Below are 25,721 nucleotides of genomic sequence, written 5' to 3' on the forward strand. Positions count from 1 at the left end.
GCAAGATTGATCACATGGAGTGAGCTTGAATGATTCTACATGCAACTAACTAGGTAGAATTGCAAAGAAACTTTGGTAAAGAAAAGCACAAATGCTACATCCATGACTTTATATAGTCTCATAATGAAACTATTAAACGCATTCTAAAGTCATTAAACAATTGACCTACAAGTAAGCTTGAAAAATGACACCCAGGGAATCGAACCCTAGTCAAGTACCGTGGGAGGGTACCCACTACACACTAGATGAACACATCCAGATGGGAAGTACTATGATACCAATACACTATGTGTGCACATCCAGGTGGGAAGTACTGTGCGTTTTAGTTGGCCGATAAAGTTAGTCAATTCTATTGCTTGGTCAATCTAGCCCTATCAGGCCCATAAGAAAGCTTGAAAAATGCACATCCGCGAAATAGAACCTCGGTTGCACTTCCAGGTGGGAAGCACGGTGTGTTTTAGTTAGACCATAAAGTTAGCTACAAGAAAGCTTAAAAAAATGCACATTCGGGGAATCAAACCACGATCAGTACCGTGGGAGAGTCTATGATGTTGGGATTTATGCTCTAAAGCCTCGTAATTAATTATTTAGTTTATAACAATAACTTTTATTATTTTATTTGTAATTAATTGTTATCCATGGTACTTCAGGTGAAAGATGTAATTACAGGGGTAAAACGCACGTTTGACCCAGCTGTAATTATGAACAACTCGTGAAGAATCGACTTGCTTGTAATGGTTATATCAATGGACATAACTTGTTCTACGGTGCATAAGAGTGCAACTCTAGGTCTATAGTGAAGTGACCTAATAGTTAATGAATAGAGATCGATTAATTAAAGATTTTAATTAATTAATTTTGTATCATTGGAGCTTACAATCTGTAGATCAATAACGTCCCCTTTGTTAGCTGATAGTAACGCTTAAAGGTTTAATTTATTTGAAAGTGTTCAAATTGATATTTAATATATTAGATATATTAAATATAAAGGAGAAAATAAATTTAATTTGAAATGTCAAATTAATATTTAATATATGAGATATATTAAATAAATAGAGAAAATAAAATTAATTTGAAACGCCAAATTAATATTTAATATATTAGATATATTAAAAAAATAGAGAAAATATTTTTAATTTGAAGAGTTGAAATTAATATTTAATATATTAGATAGGTTAAATATAAATAAAGAAAAATATATTAATTTGAAGGGTTCAAATTAATATTTAATATATTNTGGGTGGTTAGCCAATTCCCTGTATGACCCATAAGTCACCCATTATGGTTTCTTCTAGGTGCCCTTAGCCACTTATTTCTATTCTCTTTATTTAATAAAAATCATTAGACAATTGATCTTCAAGTAGCTTGATAAATGCACATCTAATAACTCGAACCTCGGTTAGTATCGTGGGAGGGTACTACGATACCACTACACTAGATGTGCTAATCTAGGAGGGAAGTACCGAGTGTTGGTCCATAAAGTATATTAGGCACATAAGTTTTAGCCTCTTCACTACTATTACAGGAGAGTAAGTCACCCGTTAGTTGGCTTGGTCAACCTAGCCCTATCAGGCCCATAAGTCTAAGTAGTAAGTCACTCGTTAGGGGTTCTTTTAGGTGCACTTAGCGATTTAGGGGAATTGAAGCCTGATCAGTACAATGGGAGGGTACTATGATACAACTACACTAGATGTGCACATCTAGGAGGGGAGTACTATGTGTTTTAGTTTGACCATAAAGTTAACCAATTCTATGTCTTGGCCAATCTAGCCCTTATGTAACGACCCTAAATTTCCACATACTCAGAGTCGCTACTAACGTCTCATGCTCATCTATAATGCGGAAATATAGCTCTTACATGAACATAATTGATAACGTAAATTAAAAAAAAAACGTTTAAAACAACTTCTCCGGAAAACATAGCCATGGTCTTACGTGTTTAAATATGAAATACTGAAATTTAGAGAAAACAAAAACAAATAAAAAATAATTTAAAACAATGAAATGCAAAACAACCTGTTCTAACTTAAGACTAGAAATTTAAATATGAATCTACCCTATGCACGTGCCACAGTCTCTGCTCACGATGCCGCCGTCCCCCATACAAGTGCGCCTTGCCTTTACCTGAAAAATGATGTGGCACACGGCCTGAGTATTTCAAAGAATACTCAGTAAGTGGCCCCGCTATAGGAGCCATGCAAATGCAAACACATGCAATCATGATTTAGGGACCTATCTCTAATCATCTTAGGGGTGGCCTCCAGTCTCGGAAAATTGGATGTGTAGTACTTCCCTACACACGACTCACACGTGCGAGTGTGAATCCCCAGGGCACTCGCACACCCCCTGGACCCTCTGGTCAAGCTAATCTGTAGCGACGCCCGGAGGTCAGCGGAACCCCATAGTGTCATGCGCCTCATGAACACCCTCATCTGTGTGCTTTCGCACCTGTGCGCATTCGCGCTCATCATAAGGTGCGCGTCCGCACTCATCATCTCTAGGGGAAGTAGCCCTATGCTTATGAACATACAAAATGCATGAGGTCCCTCTAAATCCATCGTAATGTCTCTTCTGACACAACCCTATAGTCTCATCTCTTTGTTACTCTAGGTAACGCATACTCGTGGATATTTATATTAATATCATTTTCATGCTCTTAGGGTTGTGTCCTACGTCGATCTAACGACATGATGCAATATGGCACTCATCATCATCTAGCATGCTCAATATGGAAAACATCATCATATTAAGGTAAAAATCATGCAATCATCATGCTCATCATAATGCCACAACGTGCGTCAAACATATCAAGCGTCACTCAACAAAATATGTATATACCACGCATATCATCAAGCATCATAATCCACACATCATCATAACTCATACAATTATTTAGCCTATCCTATAGTAAGGCCACTTACCTGGTTGGCCTTAGCCGAAGAATTCCCTAATTTATTTACGTAAGCTCCCGTTCCTCGAGAACTACACCAAATGTTGCCAAGGTTTGCTTCCTATCGCATCGTTCGTCACATTTTGTTAGTATTTCACATTTTAATTAATAATTCAACTAACCGTGTGAAAAACTACTCTAAACGGTCTCAATAAAAATCGAATTCCATGTTTTCATTGTTTCTAAATTATATAGGATAATAAAACTTAAAACTTAAATTAATAATATGTCAATATTATTAATGTTTCAAGTGGCTTGGATAATTCAACATTTAATGTTATATCCTATAGATACAAATACAACAATTTCTCATATCCTCTTCTATCACTTATTTCTCTTCTATGTCATATTTTAATTCTATTTACTTACCATTTTCAAACCGTTATAACTTCCTTTTCTCTCCTAAAATCCTCTCTCTGTCTTCCTTTTCTTTCCTAAAATCCTCTCTCTGTTTTTTTTTCCCTTTCTTTTAACTCTAATTCTGTTTAGCCTTTTAATTTTGTCATTGCCATATGAACTGTACTTGCCATCTTCAAACTGTTCTAACTTTCTTTTCTTTCCTAAAATCCTCTCTCTTTGTGTTTTTTTTTTTCTTGTTTCTTTCAACTCTCATTCTGTTTAGCCTTTCAATTCTACTTCCATATCTAATTATTTTAAGCAATTTAAATTTAATTCTTTTAATTAGTTTCATTCTTTTAGGCAGTTTATTACAATGGGTTTAATTCTACTCACCAGATTTTTTTAACTTTACTATTTCCAAATCTAATCTCCTCTCCTTCCTGTGAAAATCTCTTTTGATTATGTTTTCCAAATTTGGTATTTTTTATTTTTATTTGAATATGTATCCAGATCTTTCTTTTCCCTATCTTTCTCTCCTCTTATCTATCTATTCCTTTTTTTTTTTATCAATTTTCATGGACTCTCGCTAGGACATATAATTTCTAATTCAGATCATTGCAACAGATAATTTCTAAATTTCTAAGTCAGATCTAAATAATTGCTAATATCCTTTGCAGAAAGAAAGAGAAAAATAAAAAAAAGGTTCGAGAAGTGCAAAATCGTATGGATACGATCCTCATTGTGCATCTTGATCAATTGGATCGTTTCTTTGTAGATTCCGATACGAAGCTTTTGTAGATGTGTTTCTGGGTATTCCTTTAACATTTCGTCCAAGAGAAAGAGTTCCTCTAATTCTCTAACTTTTTTTATAATACTCTTTTCTTGAATATCATTCAAAAAAATTTCGGATTGACCAGTATTCCACCAATTAGTAACCAAGATTCTAGGCTTTTATTAAATAAAAGAGAGATCCACCAGGGCAAAAATACTATAGATGCAAGATATAGAAGGACTAACCTTTTCCACCAATTAGTAAATCCTTCTCGAAAAATATTTTCTTTCTATTTTTGTTTTTTTTGGCTGAGTTATTGATACCAAGGGAGGTATTTTAGGGGATGGACGGAGAGATTAAAGGAGGTGGTCGGTTTTTTTTTTCTTTTTCTTTATTTTGTTATTTTTATTTTAATACACACACACACACACATATATATATAACTAAACCCAACGGGGCGTTACACCTTAAGTCTAAGCCTCCAAACTACTATTACAGAAGAGTAGGTCACGCATTCGAGGTTGTTTTAAGTGTACTTAGTTGACCTACAAGTAAGTTTGGAAAATGCATATCCGGGGATCGAACCCCAGTCTGGACCATGGGAGGGTAGTATGATACTACTACACTAGATGTGACATCCAGGAGGGAAGTATGTGTGTTTTAGTTGGACCATTAAGTTAGCAATTCTATGTCTGGATCAATTTAGCCCATAAATCTAAGCCTCTTCACTACTATTACAGTCACCTACTAGGAGTACAATTCACCTACAAGTAAGCTTGAAAAATGCACCTATTAGGGTACGATTCACCTACAAGTAAGCTTGAAAAATGCACATCTGTGAAATCAAACCCCTCAGTACCATGGGAGGGTACTATGATACCACTACACTAGATTTGCACGGGAAGTAGGTGTGTTTTAGTTGACCATAAAGTTAGACAATCCAATGGCTTGGTCAATCTAGCCCTATCAAGTCCATAAGTCTAAGCCTCTTCAGAGTGAGCTATAAGTCATTAGGCGATTGACCAACAAGTAAGCTTGAAAAATGTACATCTAGAAAATCAAACCCTAATTAATATCGTGGGAGGGTACTATGATACCACTACACTAGATGTGCACATCTAAGTAGGAAGTACTGTGTGTTTTAGTTGGACCATAAAGTTAGTCAATTCTATGGCTTGGTCAATCTAGTCCTATCAAGCCCGTAAGTCTAAGCCTTTTCACAACTATTACAAGAGTAAGTCACCCATTATAGATTCTTTAAGTCATTAGAAGATTGACCTGCATGTAGGCTGGTAGGCTCTTCACAACTATTACAAGAACAAGAGTAAGTCACCCATTAGGGGTTCTTTAAGTCATTAGAAGATTGACCTACAAGTATGCTTGTAGGCTCTTCACAACTATTACAAGAACAAGAGCAAGTCACCCATTAGGGGTTCTTTAAGTCATTAGAAGATTGACCTACAAGTATGCTTGTAGGCTCTTCACAACTATTACAAGAACAAGAGTAAGTCACCCATTATGGGTTCTTTAGTCAGTAGAAGATGCTCTTCACAACTATTACAAGAACAAGAGTAAGTCACCCATTATGGGTTCTTTAGTCAGTAGAAGATTGACTTCACAACTATTACAAGAACAAGAGTAAGTCACCCATTATGGGTTCTTTAGTCAGTAGAAGATTGACTGTCGTCCATTATGGGTTCTTTAAGTCATTAGAAGATTGACCTACAAGTAGGCTTAGGAGTTTTCTTTAAGTCATTAAAAGATTGACCTACTCAAAATTGCACATCCGAGGAATCAAACCCCGGTCAGTACCGTGGGAGGGTACTATGATACCACTACACTAGATGTGCACATCCAGGTGGGACGTACAATGTGTATTAGTTGGACCATAAAGTTAGCCAATTTTATGGCTTGGTCAATCTAGCCCTATCAGGTCCATAAATCTAAGCCTCTTCAGTCACCCATTACGGGTTCTTCTCAGTGCACTTAGCCACATATTTCTAACATTAAACAACATTGTGGAAATTGAAAAAATATTAGACGGTCTCCACATATTTCTGATGCTAGCTATGGGGTTCGAACCCATGCGTAGTTCTGTGCAAAAGATCTTAAGTCTTCCCCCGGAATCTCTCGGGCAAACCAGCTAATTTTCTTCATCGAAATTAAATTTTGCTTTCCTAGAAGGTTCATAGAATGATAATATTTGTCTTATACACAAATTTTCTAATTCCTAACATGTTAAGATTATTTTAAATTTTTAAAACAAACGTACGAAAAGTTACATGTTTGGATGCTGTTTTTTTTTTCGGCTTAATTAAAACAAACCTTAAAACTCCTAACACATCAATTTTTTTTTGTGAGCTCCAAGAATTCTATAGAATTTATAATTATTTAATTAATAAATGTTAAATACAGTTCCTTAAATGATATTAAATGATAAAAGTGGTTGTTTTTTAAACTTAATAAACTTAAAAAGTAAAGTAGTTAAAAAAAATATTTATTTATTTATTTTTAGTATAAATGAAAAGGTGGGAAGGATAAAGACAAAATAATATAGTACGAGTTGTAACACTCAAATATTTAAGTAAGTACAATAATATTTTTAAATTTTAAATCACTATTAAGGGAAAAAATGAAAATAAGAAAAGCAGTTATCAAGTGATCATGATAACAAATTCAAGATGATCAAACCGACGTCAAAACACCCGAGATATATCGCTAAAGAGATTGTCGACGACCGCACATCAACTTAAGATACGTTTTGTGTCCTTTTCATACGAGTCGTTATCAGTAAACGAGGTCGAGATTTTAGGTTTCCTAAACGTTCATAGATATGTGATTATAGGTACTTTTAAGCTGCGAAACTCCAGGAAAGGAAGAAAGGAAGGCAAATAGAGAGGATAAAAAAAAAAAAGGACAAAAATCTGCATCCAAAATGACAAATAGAGGAGAGAGAAATGTAGCAAGGAATGGGGCCAAGAATAAAGGATCCGTCATATTTGGGTCAACCCAGAATATAAGTATCCAATTTGAAATAGGTTTGAATCATGTATTGGCTCTCGTAATTCTTGACTATATTTTATTATTTTAAAAAATATTATATCACTAGATCTCTACCTGGATATCAAAAAATTATTCACATCATTCTCATTTTATTATCGATGTGGTATCTTTAAACTTCTTTTATGATCGCATTTATTTTAAGTTTCTTTTTTAGAAAATAATTTACTTAAAAATGGAAATGAGTTCTTGTGTTCCAATATTGAAGAAATAAAATAACATTAAAAATTTGTTTAACCATTCCATTTAAACGTGTTTTTGTTGGGTTAGATTTTGAAGGGATAAAAATAAAAAACTAAAAGTAACTAATTGTGTATATATAAATACAACTCTATATATCTCGGATCAAGTCATTCCAAAATTTATTTTTGTATTAGTATTTGTTATCGATAATCATCATGTCGAAGGGAATCATGATTATTTTAATTGTGGTTATCTTTGTTAGCATTGACATGATTGAGATAACAAATGCAACACAATACATCGGTTATGACCATTTGAAAGACAACCTTAATCCTAGATGTAGCCCAAGACATCCTGAACTTTTTAAATTAACTCCTGCAAATCCATATGAAAGAGGTTGTAATACAATTTTTATTCATTAAGAGAGGTGATATCTATATATTTTTAAGAATATTAATATTAATTCCATATAATTTATAGTATATTTCAAGTCATGACATTCATACGGTAAATTTCTTTACAAACTCATCAATTATAGTATAATTTAAAATTTTAACTATTAAATATAATAATATTAATTTTGCTAGCAATGAGAAAGGAACTAAATTTTACTTTTAGCAATGAACTAAAGTCATATTAAGCTTGGTTAGGAATGAGGTAACTCCGACTTAAGTCATATTAAATGGATTCTTTCTAGGAAAACTTCGAGCTACAAGTGAGCTTAGTGTACCACAGATGCTTCCCTTGACCTTCAGCCATCGCCACACGACCCAAAATACCTGCAGAGAAGAGAAAAGAGAAAGGAAAGAAACATAGGGAGAGAGAGAGATCCGAATTTTTTCAGAGACACAAGACGATCAAACCGACGTCAAAATAACTGAGTTATACAGTTAAAGAGATCCTCGACGACTGCACATCAACCTAAGGTACATTTTGTGCCCTTTTCATATGTCATCGGTAAACGAGGTCAAGATTTTGAGTTTTCTAAACGTTCATTGATTTGTGATTATAGACACATTTAAGCCACAAAACTCTGGGAAAGGAAGAAAGGAAGACAAACAGGGAGGAAGAAAGGAAGACAAATAGGGAGGAAGAAAAAGGACAGAAATCGACATCGAAAACGACAAAAAGAGGAGAAAAAAATGTCACTAGAGCTAGTGTTAAGGATAGTTGACCGTTCACTATAAGGCAAATATCTAGATATTTGCCTTACATTACGGGTTACCATATTTGCCCTCTTATTAAAGGCAAATATATTGCATTCATTTATTATTCTTTCCTTTTATTACTATTTTCATAATATTTGTAATTTACCATATTTCTGTATCCTGAAAATGATTATAAATAAGAGAACTCTCACCCCCATTTAGGTGTGGTGATTCAGCAAACATTCACATGGTATCAGAGCCCTTTCGGTTTAACAACCCTGATCCTTTCTTCTCTATGGCTTCCGAATCTTCTAATCATCTTCTTCCTTTCAATACTCTAATCCATATGATCACCATCAAACTTTCTTCCTCAAATTATCTTCTTTGGAAAAGCCAACTTCTCCCTCTCCTTGAGAGTCAAGACATGCTGGGCTGTGTCGATGGAATTATGGTTCCACCACCTCGCTTTGAACCAGAAACCTCTTCAACACTCAACCCCAAATATTTGGCATGGAGAGCAGCCGATCAACGACTTCTCTATCTCCTGCTCTCCTCTCTCACTGAGGAAGCCATGGCTGTTGTCGTTGGTCTCCCTACGGCACGTGATGTTTGGCTTACGTTGGAAACTACGTTCAGCCATCAGTCGAAAGCTCGTGAACTGAGACTCAAGGATGACTTGCAGTTGATGAAACGTGGCACCAAACCTGTTGCTGAGTATGCCCGTGCCTTCAAAAAAATTTGTGACCAACTTCATGCCATTGGCAGACCGGTCGAGGACATTGATAAAGTGCACTGGTTCCTTCGTGGACTCGGCACCGAATTTTCAGCTTTTTCTACTGCTCAGATGGCTCTTACCTCTATCCCCTGTTTTGCAGATTTAGTCTCTAAAGCTGAAAGTTTTGAGTTGTTTCAGCTCTCCCTTGAGTCCTCTAACTCCACTCCTACAGCATTCACAGTCACTAATCGTGGTCGCACTCATGGAAGCCACCCTGCTTCCTTTACCAACCAGCGAGGTCGTTCTTATTCTCACAAAAACAACTCTTCTAATCGAGGACGAACCCACTCAAGTCAAGGTCGTCGACCACCTCACTGCCAAATATGCCGCAAAGAGGGCCATTATGCTGACCGCTGCAACCAACGGTATGTTCGACCTGATTCTTCTCATGCTCGCCTTGCTGAAGCCTTTAACACGTCATGTTCTATTGCTGGACCCGATACTGCTGATTGGTTTCTGGACACTTGAGCTTCGGCCCATATGACTGCCGACCCATCTATTTTGGATCAGTCTAAAAATTACACGGGTAAGGACTCTGTGATTGTAGGAAACGGTGCATCCCTACCCATTACCCACACCGGTACTCTTTCTCTTGTTCCAAATATTCACTTGTTAGATGTCTTGGTTGTCCCTCACCTCACTAAAAATCTTCTTTTTAAGTAAATTAACGTCTGATTTTCCTCTTTCCGTTACATTTACTAATAATCTTATTACTATCCAGAATCGTCAAACAGGAAGGGTGGTGGCAACCGGTAAAAGAGATGGAGGGCTATATGTGCTGGAGCGCGGCAACTCTGCTTTTATTTCAGCCCTTAGAAACAAATCTTTACGTGCTTCATATGATTTATGGCATTCTCGTCTAGGTCATGTGAATCATTCTGTTATTTCTTTTTTAAATAGAAAAGGTCATCTTTCTCTTACGTCTTTATTGCCTTCTCCATCATTATGTAATACCTGTCAGCTTACGAAAAGCCATCGATTGCCTTATTCCCGCAATGAACGTAGGTCGTCTCATGTGTTAGATCTTATTCATTGTGATCTTTGGGGTCCTTCTCCCGTCAAATCAAATTCGGGTTTCCTTTATTATGTTATTTTTATTGATGATTATTCTCGATTCACTTGGTTTTACCCTTTAAAATTTAAATCTAATTTTTTTGATATTTTTCTTCAATTTCAAAAATTTGTGGAAAATCAATATTCTTCTCGTATCAAGGTATTTCAAAGCGATGGTGGTACCGAATTTACTAGTACTTGTTTCAAAACTCATTTACGTAATTCTGGCATCCATCATCAACTCTCTTGTCCATATACACCTGCTCAAAATGGTCGTGTTGAGAGAAAACATCGTCATGTGACTGAGACTGGCTTGGCCCTTCTCTTTCACTCTCATCTTTCTTCTCGTTTTTGGGTTGACGCCTTCAGCACTGCAGCTTATATTATCAACCGGTTGCCTGCTCCACTTCTTGGAGGTAAGTCACCCTTTGAACTCCTTTATGGCTACACTCCACATTATGACAATTTTCATCCCTTTGGTTGTTGTGTTTATCCTTATTTGTGTGATTATATGCCTAACAAGCTTTCTCCTCGCAGCATTCCTTGTATTTTTTTGGGTTATAGTCCTGCTCATAAAGGGTTTCGCTGTCTTGATTCAGCCACCACTAAGCTATATATCACCTGTCATGCTCAATTTGATGAAACCCATTTTCCTGCTATCCCTAGCTCCCAGACCCAACCTCTTTCCTCTATTCCTATTTCAAATTTCTTAGAACCACATTTTCATCATATTGATTCATCCCCCCGACCACTTCATCACCGCAAACTCCTCGATCCAGTTCATCCCCGTGTGATATTTGTTCTGACCTTGTAGATGAGTCTGTGCAGGTTGATACTTCTCTTGCAGGTTCCACTTTGCCACCCTCAACTTCTAATTCGACCTCTATTGAACCTCCTGTTGATTTCTCTTCTTTGGGCACTCATCCTATGATCACACGAGCCAAAGCTGGTATATTCAAGACTCGTCATCCAGCAAATCTTGGTATTTTGGGCTCATCTGGACTTCTTTATGCTCTTCTTGCATCCACTGAGCCAAAAGGATTCAAATCTGCGGCTAAGAATCCTGCTTGGGTGGCTGCCATGGATGAAGAAATTCGAGTATTACAACAAAATGATATTTGGACTTTGGTTCCTCGCCCTGCCAACACCAACATTGTGGGCTCTAAATGGGTGTTTCGTATTAAATATTTGCCTGATGGATCTGTCGAGCGTTTCAAGGCTCGTCTTGTTGCCAAAGGTTATACTCAGGTTCCTGGTCTTGACTACACTGACACTTTCAGTCCGGTTGTCAAAGCTACCACTGTCCGTGTTGTGCTTTCTATTGCAGTCACAAATAAATGGCCTCTTCGACAACTTGATGTCAAGAATGCTTTTCTCAATGGAACTCTTATTGAACGTGTTCATATGGAACAACCTCCTGGGTATATTGATCCTCGATTTTCCACTCATGTTTGTCTATTAAAGAAAGCCCTCTATGGTTTAAAGCAAGCTCCTCGTGCTTGGTTTCAGCGTTTTAGCTCATTTCTTCTCACACTTGGGTTTTCTTGCAGTCGCGCTGACACGTCCCTTTTTATCTTTCATCAGCAATCTAACATTATTTATTTGCTTCTTTATGTTGATGACATTATTGTTACCGGCAACAACTCATCTCTTATTGACAGCTTTACTCACAAGCTTCATTCTGAGTTTGCTACCAAAGATTTGGGTTCTCTCAGTTACTTTCTTGGTCTTGAAGCTTCACCCACTCCTGATGGTCTCTTTATTAGTCAGTTAAAATATGCTCAAGATATTCTTACTCGTGCTCAGTTGCTCGATAGCAAACCAGTTCACACTCCCATGGTTGTTTCTCAACACCTGACTGTTGATGGTTCTCCTTTCTCTGATCCTACTCTCTACAGATCTCTTGTTGGCGCCCTTCAGTACTTGACTATTACGCGTCCAGATATTGCCTATGCTGTCAATTCTGTCAGTCAATTCTTGCATGCCCCTACTGCAGATCACTTTCTTGCTGTCAAACGTATTCTTCGCTATGTCAAAGGAACACTCCACTTTGGTCTTACCTTTCGTCCATCCACTGTTCCTAGTACGCTAGTCGCTTATTCGGATGCTGACTGGGCTGGTTGTCCCGATACTCGTCGTTCTACATCCGGCTATTCTATTTATCTTGGTAACAATCTGGTTTCTTGGAGTGCCAAAAAGCAACCTACTGTCTCACGCTCCAGCTGTGAATCTGAGTATCGTGCTCTTGCCACAACCGCTGCTAAACTTCTTTGGGTTACGCATCTTTTGCATGACCTCAAGGTCCCTATTTCAAAGCAGCCCTTACTCTTATGTGACAACAAAAGTGCTATTTTTTTGAGCTCTAATCCCGTTTCTCACAAGCGGGCCAAACATGTTGAACTAGATTATCATTTCCTTCGAGAACTTGTTATCGTTGGCAAACTTCACACACAATATGTACCCTCTCATCTCCAAGTTGCTGACATCTTCACAAAGAGTATTTCTCGACCTCTCTTTGAATTTTTCAGATCCAAGCTTTACGTTCGTTCAAATCCGACATTCAGCTTGCGGGGGGGTGTTAAGGATAGTTGACCGTTCACTATAAGGCAAATATCTAGATATTTGCCTTACATTACGGGTTACCATATTTGCCCTCTTATTAAAGGCAAATATATTGCATTCATTTATTATTCTTTCCTTTTATTACTATTTCCATAATATTTGTAATTTACTATATTTCTGTATCCTGAAAATGATTATAAATAAGAGAACTCTCACTCCCATTTAGGTGTGGTGATTCAGCAAACATTCACAGCTAGCATAGAAAGAAGGATATGTAGAAAGAAGAAAGGAGTGAAGGATTAGGACATGGAGTTGAAACAGTGAATAAAAGAATATTTTTAAATTTTCAATCACAATGTTGGGAAGAAAAAAAAAATAATAAAAAATATTTAAAAAATTAAATTAGAAAAATAAGCTTTATAGTTTGATAATTGAAAAAATAGTTCTAAAGAATAGAAAAGATAGTTTTAAAAGTTGAAAATTTCGAGAGAGCGTTGATTTTATGGAATTTCAAGATAAATGGTAACCAAAAGTCTAAAACTCACAAAGAACATTGTAGGAAGCTCAACGTTGTCCCTAACCTGTCCCTAAGACCTATTTGTAGGTGCCATGATGGAATTATATGCTTTGATTGAGCAAGCTTGTAACACACATCGCAGATTCTCGAGCTCTAAAATTAAGATTCTGTCTACATTTTTATTCCATTTTCGTAACTCTATAATTCATATTAAAATTTAATTTTTTAGCGGTATAATTAGGTGTTCTCCACTTCTTTGGGCAATTTGGATAACAAATTAAAAATTTCAAGAACGAACCAACAATTTTTCGAATAACAAACCCAAAATTTTCTCAAAATTTTCCGTCATAGTGCCATTTAGGTGGGGTGGTTTTAGCAAATATTCTCACAGGGAACCAAGTTCCCAAACAAGTCCGAGCAATTAAGTAACTATTTGAATATTTTTTGAAGAAATACTTGTAGGAATAAACTAAAACTTCCAAGAAAAATGACTATGAGATAATCCACGTCTAAGGACTCCCGCGACTCTGATTTTGAATCTTGTTGCTCTAATTGAAGTTGAGACTTTTGGCAAAGTATAAATGACTCTATCACGTAGATATAAATGTTATTAGAAGAATTTTTTCAAATTTTATTTTTTGGAGTGCATGTTCACGCCGTTGAATTATTTTGTATGCTCATAATTTATTGTTAGAGTTTCAAGATTAGAGATCAATTAACTGAGTGCATCTAGAACTCCAACTAACTTTGAGGGGGTGAATTACACAATTTGAGTAGGAGGGATGAGGTTCAATTAAACTAATAGGATTAGATTACCCAATGATGAAATTAGCTATCTCTAAACTCGCATAGAACACAACCATGATAAGGTTGAATAAGATATAAGATTTGATGAGAGTTCTACAAGTAGGTTTCAAATAATAGCATCTTTGTATATATAGTTTCTTTGTGATTCAAATGAGAGCGAGATTAAGCAGATTCATTGTTGTGTGTAATTTTTTGAGGTTATGATTGAGTTTCAAGATTTATTATTGACATAAACTTGGAGGTCCATACATGCTCTACGAGTTTTCTCTACCTCTACAACGTTGAGGTTAGAATTGTCAAAAGTTGAAAGTAACGTTCAAGCTTGTGGTTAACAGCAACATATTCTAACTAGTTGAGTTATATCAGCCTTTAATTGTTAAAAAAAAAATTAATGTAACGAATACTAATAACTTACAAAAAGAATAATGACATTGTTGAATTTTTTTTCCCAAATACATCTTGCTAGACACAGATGTTAGGTAGTTAAACCTAAATTACCTTGTTTCTATAATTACAAGAGTGATCCAGATGTTTGTTTTAATAAAGGATGTAGCTCCCAAAGGAATGTGTTTGGATGTATCCATATCTGACACATGTCTTTATATCAACGGACGCTTCACGGAGACGTATAACTGCTTGCCAAAATGACGTCTACTCGAGAAAGATTGGATATTCTCAAAATCTACTATATGGGAAGGAATGGTACCAGTTCTCCACAACCCCTGGGCCCTGTGGCCTAAGCAAGCTACACTGTGGCATATACATGTGTCATAGTGAAGTCGAGCATTATTGAGGAATGGGGCGACAATCCCGAAGTAGGCTCTCTTCACTCCCACCTCTTCCTATTCCTCTATTAGGTGGTTGTCGTCTTCCTCATCTTCCTCTTCTGCATCCTCTAGGTGGCATGGTTCTAGAAATCAAGATAACATCATATCGCACAGTATTATAATCACACATCATAGCAAGTATATAATTGCGATAATAAGTCAACTATAATGCTACAATCAATGACATAATTATGACTCATTAAATTCAATTCTATATTACAATTAATACTAAGAAACAATCACAGTAAGTGTCATTTAAAATATTTTTTTTCTTATGCATGGCATACACATTGACGGTGACAGAGTATTAAAGGTTTGACCATGGAACATGCCACACCTATATCATTGGCTAGTCTAAAGGATCTGTTACTTGAGTTTTGATAAGTAATAACCCTTGATTTCTAATTAAACTAAAGTTGGCACTGTATTCATATCATAAACATGTTAGGCAGAAATACTTCACTTAAAACTTTCTCATAAAAATATAGTCATGGACTTGCATATTTTTTAGAAGGTCTTTAAATATAGTAACAAAAATTGAAATAACATAACGTAGAAATGCTTTAACTAATCTGTATGCTACAAAATTAAGTGCATATTAACTTATTCTAACCTATAGTATATGAAATTTAAATTGCAAACTAACCTATGCATGTGTTATTGTATTCCGAATTGCCACTGTCAGCCATACACGGGAGCCTTGCCTTTACCTAGAAAAATAATGGTAGCACATGACTTGAGCATATTAAGAAATACTCAATAAGTGACCTCGTTATTAGGGTTAGATGCAAGCACATACAATCATGAGCGGGACCTATCATATCAGTCTATATTCTTTAGGCGGCTTGTTGATAAGGATTAAGTTGCTATTTTTTATTTTAGATCATCGATATGATCTTAAGCTAAATTCTTTGTTTTGACATGATATTCTGCTCTCTGTTACGATTTTATTTTTATCTTCTGTTAAGCATTGTACTGGCTATAAAGATAGTCATTCTTCACATGATAAAATACAAAATTTTCTTCCTTCAGCAAACTTATCTTCATTAAATTTAACATTTGGTATCAGAGCCTTGTCTCTTTCTTATCTTCATTAAATTTATCACTTGGTATCAGAGCCTTGACTCTTTCAGCTGCAGTTAAAGATGACTACTGAAGGTAGCTTTGTTCGACAAGCAATACCAAAATTTGTTGGTCACTACGATCATTAGAGCATGTTAATTGAGAACTTTCTTCGCTCTATAGAATATTGGCAAGTAGTTGAGTCTAGGATTTCTGCTGTAGCAGATGATGCTGATTACTCATATGAATAGAAGGAGGTAGTAGATCAAAAATTGAAAGACTTAAGAGCTAAGAACTACCTTTTCCATGCCATCAATCACTAAATTTTGGAGACTATTTTGGATAAAGAAACTTCGAAAGGAATTTGGGATTCAGTGAAGAAAAATTCCGAGGAAATACAATAGTAAAACGAGCACAACTACAGGCTCTGCGCAAGGACTTTGAGACCCTTCATATGAAGGAAGGTGAGACTGTTTGTGATTTCTTTTCTCATACTCTCACCATTGCCAATAAAATGTTTTTCTGTTGTTTTTTGACAATCAGCAAGGATAATCGACAAGTCAAATCCTTTTCGGTGAGAAGAAATCGTTTGACAGAAGTTGTTGGAAGAAAATAAAAATGAAGAGAGAGAAAGAGAATTGCAATTTTGACTTTTGCTTAAAATGAGTCATTTTTTATTGTCCATAGATTCACCTATTTAAATAACTGGAGAGTGGCCAACTAAACATGTGCCATTTCCTTCCGAATAGCCACCTACTAAATTGTTAATCCACTCGACCTGCTGTTTGTAAAACGGTAAAAGGAAGATATTTAATTAACTAATTAAAACAAGTAAATCTAAATAAGGAAACCTCAGGCTTTTATTTAAAAATCTCTCATAAAACCTGTGTATATTAACTAATTAAAACGTGTAAATCTAAATAAGGAAACCTCAAGTTCTTATACTCATATTTATTTCTTTTGTTTTAATACATAATAAAAATCAAAACGGTTCTCAATGCTTCCGCTACGTGGATGAAGAATTCATTACCTTCGTATGACGCAACTACACTAGATGTGCACATCCAAGTGGGAAGTAGTGTCTGATTTAGTTGGACCATAAAGTTAGCATATTCTATATCTTGGTCAATCTAGCCCTATCAACACCATAAGTCTAGGCCTCTTATCTACTATCACAGGAGAGTAAGTCACTCGGGTTCTTCTAAGTGCACTTAGCCACTTATTTCTAATCTCTTCATTTCATCAAAGTCATTAGAGGATCTCTTTATTTCATCTAAGTTATTAGAAGATTTACCTACAAGTAAGTTTGAAAAATGCACAGGGGAATCCAATCCCGGTTAGTACTGTGGGAGGGTACTACGATACCACTACACTAGATGTGCACATCTAGGAGGGAAGTACTGTGTGTTTTAGTTTGACCATAAAGTTAGCCAATTCCCTATAAGACCCATAAGTCACCCATGATAGTTTCTTCTAGGTGTCATTAGCCACTTATTTGTAATCTCTTTATTTTATAAAAGTCATTAGTCGATTGACCTTCCAGTAAGATTGAAAAATGCACATCCAATAAATTGAACCTCGGTTAGTACTGTGGGAGAGTACTATGATACCTCTACACTAAATGTGCTCATCAAGGAGGGAAGTATTGTGTTGGTCCACTAAGTTAGCCAATTCTATGGCAGTCAATCTAGCCATATCAGGCCCATAAGTCTTAGCCTCTTCACTACTATTACAGGAGAGTAAGTCACCCATTAGGGGTTCTCTGGGGAAATTTCCCGGTCAGTACCGTGAGAAGGTACGATGATACCACTACACTAGATGTGGACATCCAGTTGAGAAGTATTGTGTGTTTTAGTTGGACCAAGTTAGCCAAGGCTTGGTCAAGCTAGCCCTATTAGGCCAATGATTCTAAGGAGTAAGTCACTCGTTAGGGGTTCTTTTAGGTGCACTAAGCAATTTAGGGGAATTGAAGCCCTATCAGTATCGTTCGAGGGTACTATGATACCACTACACTAGATGTGCACATCTAGAAGGGAAGTACTGTGTCTTTCAGTTTGACCATAAAGTTAGCCAATTTTATGTCTATGTCAATCTAGACTATAAATTTAGCCATTTAGGGGAATCGAAGCCCGATCAGTACCGTGGGAGGGTACTATGATACCACTACACTAGATGTGCACATCCAAGAGGGAAGTATGTGTGCTTAGTTGGACCATAAAGTTATCAATTCTATGTCTTGGTCAATTTAACCCATAAATATAAGCCTCTTCACTACTATTACAGTCGCCTATTAAGGGTTCAATTCACCTACAAGTAAGCTTAAAAATTGCACTTGTTAGGGGCTTGAAAATTGCACCTATTAGAGGTACGATTCACCTACAAGTAAGCTTGAAAAATGCACATCCGGGAAATCCAACCCCTCAGTACCTTGGGAGGGTACTATGATACCACTAGACTAGATTTGCACGAGAAGTAGGTGCGTTTTAGTTGGACCATAAAATTAGCCGATTCAATACTGTGGGAGGGTACTATGATATGACTACACTAGATGTGGGGAAGTACTATGTGTTTTAGTTGCACCATAAAGTTAGCCAATTTTATGGCTTGGTCAATCTAGTCCTATCAAGACTAAGTCATCGATTCGGGGGTCTTCTTTAAGTCATTAGAAGATTGACCTCCTACTTCACAAATATTACAACCCATAAGTCTAAGCCTCTTCACAACTATTACAAGAGTAAGTCACCCATTAGACCTCCTACTTCACAACTATTATAACCCATAAGTCTAAGCCTCTTCACAATTATTACAAGAGTAAGTCACCCATTAGGGATTCTTCTGTAAGTCATTAGAAGATTGACCCCGTCACCCATTAGGGGTTCTTCTGTAAGTCATTAGAAGACAACCCATAAGTCTAAGCCTCTTCACAACTATTACAAGAGTAAGTCACCCATTAGGGGTTCTTCTGTAAGTCATTAGAAGATTGACCCCGGTTAGTACCGTGGGAGGGTACTATGATACCACTACACTAGATTTGCACATCCAGGTACGACGTTTGATGTGTATTAGTTGGACCATAAAGTTAGCCAATTCTATGGCTTGGACAATCTATGTGTATTAGTTGGACCATAAAGTTAGCCAATTCTATGGCTTGGACAATCTAGCCCTATCAGGTCCATAAGTCTAACATTTCTAACATTTATTTCATCTAAGTCATTAGAGGTTAGCTTGAAAAAGGCACATTCGTCAAAACTAAAGATATTACATTAATACTACTAAAAATAACACGCATTTTCAACTTGTTTTGTTATAATGCTGGCTATGGGGTTCGAACCCACGCGCACTTTTGTGCAGAAGATCTTAAGTCTCCCCCCTTAACCTCTCGGGCAAACCAGCTAATTTTCTTCATCAAAATTAAATTAGCTAAACTAAATTTAAATTAATTAAATAAATATTGAAAATTAGTATGAATACTAAATTTGCTTTCCTAGAAGGTTCATAGAATGATAATTTTTGTCTTATACACAAATTTTCTAAATCGTAACATGTTAAGATTATTTTAACTTTTATTTTTTGAAAATAATTTATTCTCTTAAACTAAGTCAGTTGTATCACTTAAAACCTACGAAAAGTTATATGTTTGAATGTTGTTTTTTTTTTTTTCGAAAACACTAAAACTACTAACGCATTAATTTTTTCGAGCTCCATTAATTCTAAAGAATTTATAATTATTTAATTAACAAAAGTTAAATACAGTTCCTTAAGTGATATTAAATGATAAAATGGTTGTTTTTTAAAATTAATAAACTTGAAAGTGAAGTATTCAAAAAAAAAAAAAAAAAAAAAATTTGTTTTTTTTTTGTTTTTTTGTTTTGAGTATAAATGAGAAGGTGTGAAGGATTAGGAAAAAAGTTGTAACACTCAAATATTTAAGGGAGTAAGAGAACATTTTTAAATTTTGAATCACAACGGTGAACGAAAAAAAATTAAAATAAGAAAAGCCTAGTTATTAAGTGATCAGGATAACAAATTCAAGATGATCAAACCGACATCAAAACACTTGAATCATACTACTAAAGAGATTCTCGACGACTGCACATCAACTTAAGGTACGTTTTGTGCCCTTTTCATACACGTCGTCGTCAGTAAACGAGGTCAAGATTTTAGGTTTCCTAAATGTTCATAGATATGTGATTATAGGCACTTTTTAGCTGTAAAACTCCGGAAAAGGAAGGAAGGAGGCAAACATTGAGGCAAAAAAAAGGACAAAAATCAGTATCGAATTTGAAATAGGTTTGAGTCATGTATTGGCTCTCTTAATTCTTGACTATATTTCATTGTTTTAAAAAATATTGTTTCACTAGATCTCTGCATAGGATCTTCACTCTCATTTACTTGGCCAGAGCACAGTCTCTACAAAGTAATCATTCTTTCACCCTCTGATTCTTTCTCTTCTTCTTTAATGTCTTTTTTCTTTCAATCCTTTAACTGAACTTGTTTTGATCAATCTTTCTTTTGTTTACAGGTCCGAGTTATTTGAGTTTTGTCTTCAACGCCACGGATTGATTGATTGAGTTAAGGAGAGAGATAGTTGTACAACCACGAAAATAGTTACCCTATAGAGTTGGGGTATTTTTTTTTTTTTTTTAAAAAAGTACCCCACGAAAATAGTTGTAACTATTTTCGTGGGGTACTTTTTTTTAAAAAAACGGTAAGAAATAAAATAAGTTTGTCATTTTGTTGACCCTAAAAACTTGTTTAATCATACAATTTAAACTAATTTTTGTTGGGTTAAATTTTGAAGGTATAAAAATAAAAAAACTAAAAATAACTAATTGTATATATAAATGCATCTCCAGTATTTTGATCAAGTCATTCCAAAACTTATTTTTGTATTAGTTTTTGTACAAGTATTCCAAAACTGATATGATAGATCTCACTCATGATTCTATGTGTTTGCATCTAACCCTAATAGTGACGTCGCTTATTGAGTAATTCTTAAAATACTCAAGTCATGTGTTACCATTATTTTTCTAAGGTAAAGGCAAGGCTCCTGTGTATGGCTTAAAATACTCAAGTCATGTGCTACTATTATTTTTCTAGGTAATGGCAAGGCTCCTGTATGGCTGACAGTGGCAACTCAAAATACCATGACACATGCATAGGTTAATTTGCAATTTAAATTTCATAGACTATAGGTTAGAATAAGTTAATATGCGCTTAATTTTGTAGCATATACTTTAGTATAAAGCATTTCTACTTTATGATATTTCTATTTTTGTTACTATATTTAAAGACCTTTTAGAAAACATGCAAGTCCATAACTATGTTTTTATGATAAAGTTTTAAGTGAAGTATTTCTACCTAACATGTTTATGATATGAATACAGTAGCAACTTTAGATTAATTAGAAATCAAGGGTCGTTACCGTTAGTATCAAAACTCTAAGTAACAGATTCTTTAGACCAGCCTATGATGTTATCTTCGTTTCTAGAACCATGCCACCTAGAGGACGTAGAAGAGGAAGACGACAACCACCTATTAGAGGAAGAGGAAGAGGTGGGGGTGAAGAGAGCCTACTTCGGGAAGGTTTAGTCACTAGGACGAAACCAACTACACCGCCTCAAGTTATACCGCCTCAAGTTGTACCAACAACTACGCCACCTCCAGCAACACCAGCAACTGGGATAGATTTGTAAGGATCGGGCTGACTCGATGATTCCAAAAAGGACGGGTAAATATTTCTCAAAATAAAACAATTAAATTTTAAAACATAGTTTATATTATAATAAAATAGTGTGCACACATTAGTAATTTAAAGTATGGCATAATGGTTAAAAAAAAAAAAAAAGAACGGACAAAAAAATTTAAAACAAAAGGGTTGAGGATAACGGGTGAGGCTTGTCTATGGCACCTTCTCCAGAGTCCCCTATCGACCTCGACCAGCAACTTATTACTTGAAAAAAAAAAAGGGAGATTAAGGATATCACACTCTTTCTTGATATGCTAGGGTATCACACTCAGTAAGCAACCTAGTTGTAGGCTCTTAATCGTGTCCTTGATATGCTAGGGTATCACACTCTTTCTTGTCTTGTTTTTGTTCTTGTTCTTGTTGTAAGTACTTAGGCCCCCTAGTTCTTGTTCTTGACTTGGGGTTCTTATCATGATCTATTCTGAGGACCTTGGTCGTTGGATTCTGAAACCTTGGCTATCCTTTAAGGGCCTTAGTACTATGATTTTTTTTGTTCTTGTCCTTAGAACTAATATTTTGATCCATGTTCTAGTCCTTTATATTTCTCTGGTTCTTGGTACTTTCTAGGTTCTTGTTATGTTATTGGTTCTTTTCCCAAGACCCTCTCCCTAGGATTTACGGCACAAGCCATGCACCTGACAACCTGTGCACAAGGCTTCATGTGTTCACGGCGACACAGTCTTAACCTATGTCCAAGGCTTTATGCATTCCAAGCGACGTAGTCTGAACCCGCATCTTAGGGATTGCCCTTCGATACGATCTTAAAATCTATACCCAAGGCTTCATGCATTCCAAGCGGCATAGTTTGAAAACCTACATCCAAGGCTTCTTACGTTCCAAGCGATGTAGTCTAATCCTGCATAAAGGGCTTGCCCTATGATACAGTCTAAATACCTAGGCTTGCCCTATGATACAGTCTAAATACCTACGCTCAAGGCTTCATGCGTTCCAAGCAGCGTAGTCTAAGTCATGAGCATGTTGTATCTGAGAGGTCTTAGGAGGTTCTTGATTCTTGGCTAAGGCACTTACTCTCTTCTTATTCCATCGTGGCCCAAGACTACTCCCGATGATAGATCATAAAGGTCATGTGGTCGGTGCATACATGAACATGACATCCAGCAAATTTTTGGGTACCTATAACATGGTGCAAGACATCTCATCTAGACGTGGGAAATTAGGCCAAACATGACATCCTGCAAAGGAAACATGGTATAAGGCATCCCATCTAGAAGAGGAAAACTTGGGCCTCTGAAAGCACCGCGTGGTCAGAGATCATGGCTCACTTTGGACATGATTAGAGTATTACCTATCATTCTTGAGTTTTTGAGTCTTAGGACTTTGACCCCTTGTCCTTGAGTGGTACCTAGCATTCTTTTTACTTTGATAGTTGTAGAGCTTGTATGGTATTGTTCTTAGTTCTCAATCTTGTAGGTTTCTAAGATTCTTGATTCCTTGAGGCATGAGTTGTAACCAGCGTTCCTAATCATATGAACCCATCATAATAACTAGCATGAGTTATTATAGAAAGTCATAGATTCATAGTGATATCCTTAGAGTGTTCTAGAAGGGTCTTGAGTCTTAAGTTTTTTCCTTTAGGCGTTTCTTGAGTCATAGCTTGGTTTAGGTTTCAGATTTGGTCCAATCAACTTAAAATCTCAAACATATCTACATGTCCTTCAGCATAAACCTTTTAAAAAGTAGCAAATCATTTGGAGTAAGTATAGACCTTGAATTATCATGCATAGTCCTAGTGGCATTTTGGTCATTTTACCCCTAATTCTTGGTTTTGCTACTTAACGTGTCCCAATGGCTTCCAAACTTCACCACATCATGAAAAATCATAAAATAAGATCTACTTCAGAGTTTCATAGCATTTGGAGGTCATCTAAGTCATGAACGGTAGGTAGATATCCTTAGGGGCATTATGGTCATTGTGTACCATTTCTTGGTTTACCTACTTATCCTTATCCATTGACCACCAAAATTTTATATACAACCTCAACCTGCTGAAATATACTTAACATTAAATATTTCATAGGCAGCGAAGTTCATCTAGTGGGTTATTTTGACGTTACCTAAATCTCGAGCAATTTGATCTGTTTAGGGCCTTAACTCACGGTTCTTTGAGATTTTATTTCGTTTTTATCCGTAATTCATAGTTTTTTTAGGGTTCATATGGAAATCCAAGTGATTTCTACAAGTATTTCTTAAGAAAAGTCCAAGATGGCTACTTACCTCGTTGTCGACGTTCAGCACTTTTGTTATTGAACTTCCGGTATCTGAATTACCTCAGAGTTTCTTCCACAAACTCGAGCATCAATCCACAAAAAAGTTCATGGTGGGATGTAATCGAGCATAGTGATGTTGAAGAATGTAAGGATAGGATGACTCTTGCTACCATCAACCAAGCAGTCTCGAAGGACGTCCTTCTCATGTTGGTTGAGAAGGACTCGACTAAGGCAGCGTGGGAGACGCTGCAAATAATGCATGTGGGTGTTGAACGTGTCAAGGAAGCACAGGTGCAGATCTTGAAGAGTGAGCTCAAGGCTATCTACATGAAGGACGATGAGTCAATAGACGAGTTTTCCATAAAGTTGACAACGATCGTCAGTGGCATCCATTCATTAGACGACGTGGTGGAGGAGATCTTCGTCATCTAGAAGTTCCTTCGAGCTGTTCCCCCAAGATTCATGTAGATTGTTAAGTCCATCGAGAAGTTTCGTGACCTCAAGAACATGTTGGTTGAAGAGGTCATTGGTCGTCTTAAGGTCCAGATGAGAGACTTCGTTCCAACAAAAACAAAGAGGAGGAGAAATACCACTTACTCACAAATGAGGAGTGATTCGCACGAACGAAAAAGAAAGATGTAGATGATTCTTCTTTTTTAGGTACGAGGGGACGTGGAAGCCATACCAAGGAAAACAGAGATTGTGGAGGTGGTCGCAGATATGACCGTGGACGTAGTGGTAGAGGAGGTCGTGACAATACCTTTCAAATCCATTACAATGCCAACACCCGAAAGGACAAGAGTATGATCAAGTGTTACTCTTATGGAAAATACGGGCATTATGTGACAGAGTGGTACAACAAGAAGCACGATGTGGAGGCAAACTACATGTTGACAGATGATGAAAAGCCCAGATTGATGTTGGCCGAGAAAATGTCCAAACTGTTGATGCTCAATGAAGAGAAGGTTATGGCGAACCCATTCATAGATGGAGAAGACTAAGTCGAGACCAATATGTGATACCTAGACAACGAAGAGAGCAACCACTTGACCAGAGATCGAGAAAAATTCAAGGAGTTGATGAGAAGTTCATTGAAAATGTGAAGCTTTGTGACAGACCAATTGTATCAATCCAACAAAGGACTAACTTGTTCTAATGTAAGAACGACAATCAACATCTATTGACCAATGTGTATTACATCCCAAGTTTAAAGAGAAATATTATTAGTCTTTGTCAAATGACCGAAGAAGATTGTAGAGTGGAGATTGTCGGCCCATTCCTTAACAATGCTTGTCTTCACTATGACACATGTATGTGCCACAATGTGGCTCGCTTAGGCCACAGGGCCGAGGGGTTGTGGAGAACTGGTACCATTCCTTCTCCTATAGTACATTTTGAGCATATCCAATCTTTCTCGAGTAGACGTCATTTTGGCGAGCAGTTATACGTCTCCGTGCAGCGTCCGTTGATTATCCGATTGACACCAAATTTGGTGAGCTTTCATCTTTCATATAAACGAACTTAACTACCAAGTAGCATGTTAAAAATCATATCAAAATCCTAACTTCAAAGGTTATAGCTTGGGCCCTACCTAGCCCTCTTCGAACTTGTCTTGGAAACTCGTGTTTCTTCTTTCTCTCAAACTAGTGTATTTATGACTTTGCTCTATTTTCCAACTGTTCACAATCA

At 36.3% G+C, this 25,721-nt stretch overlaps 1 non-coding gene across 1 annotated transcript; it reads right to left on the reverse strand.

The window, feature by feature from the left end:
- Window positions 1-19,365: 19,365 nt before the first annotated feature.
- TRNAL-UAA lies at window positions 19,366-19,448 on the reverse strand. Its single transcript has one exon. It is a non-coding gene; the product is annotated as a tRNA-Leu (tRNA).
- Window positions 19,449-25,721: the final 6,273 nt, after the last annotated feature.

This window comes from Cucurbita moschata, unplaced genomic scaffold, assembly GCF_002738365.1.
Source record: "Cucurbita moschata cultivar Rifu unplaced genomic scaffold, Cmos_1.0 Cmo_Scf00026, whole genome shotgun sequence".
NCBI classification, from domain to species: Eukaryota; Viridiplantae; Streptophyta; class Magnoliopsida; order Cucurbitales; family Cucurbitaceae; genus Cucurbita; species Cucurbita moschata.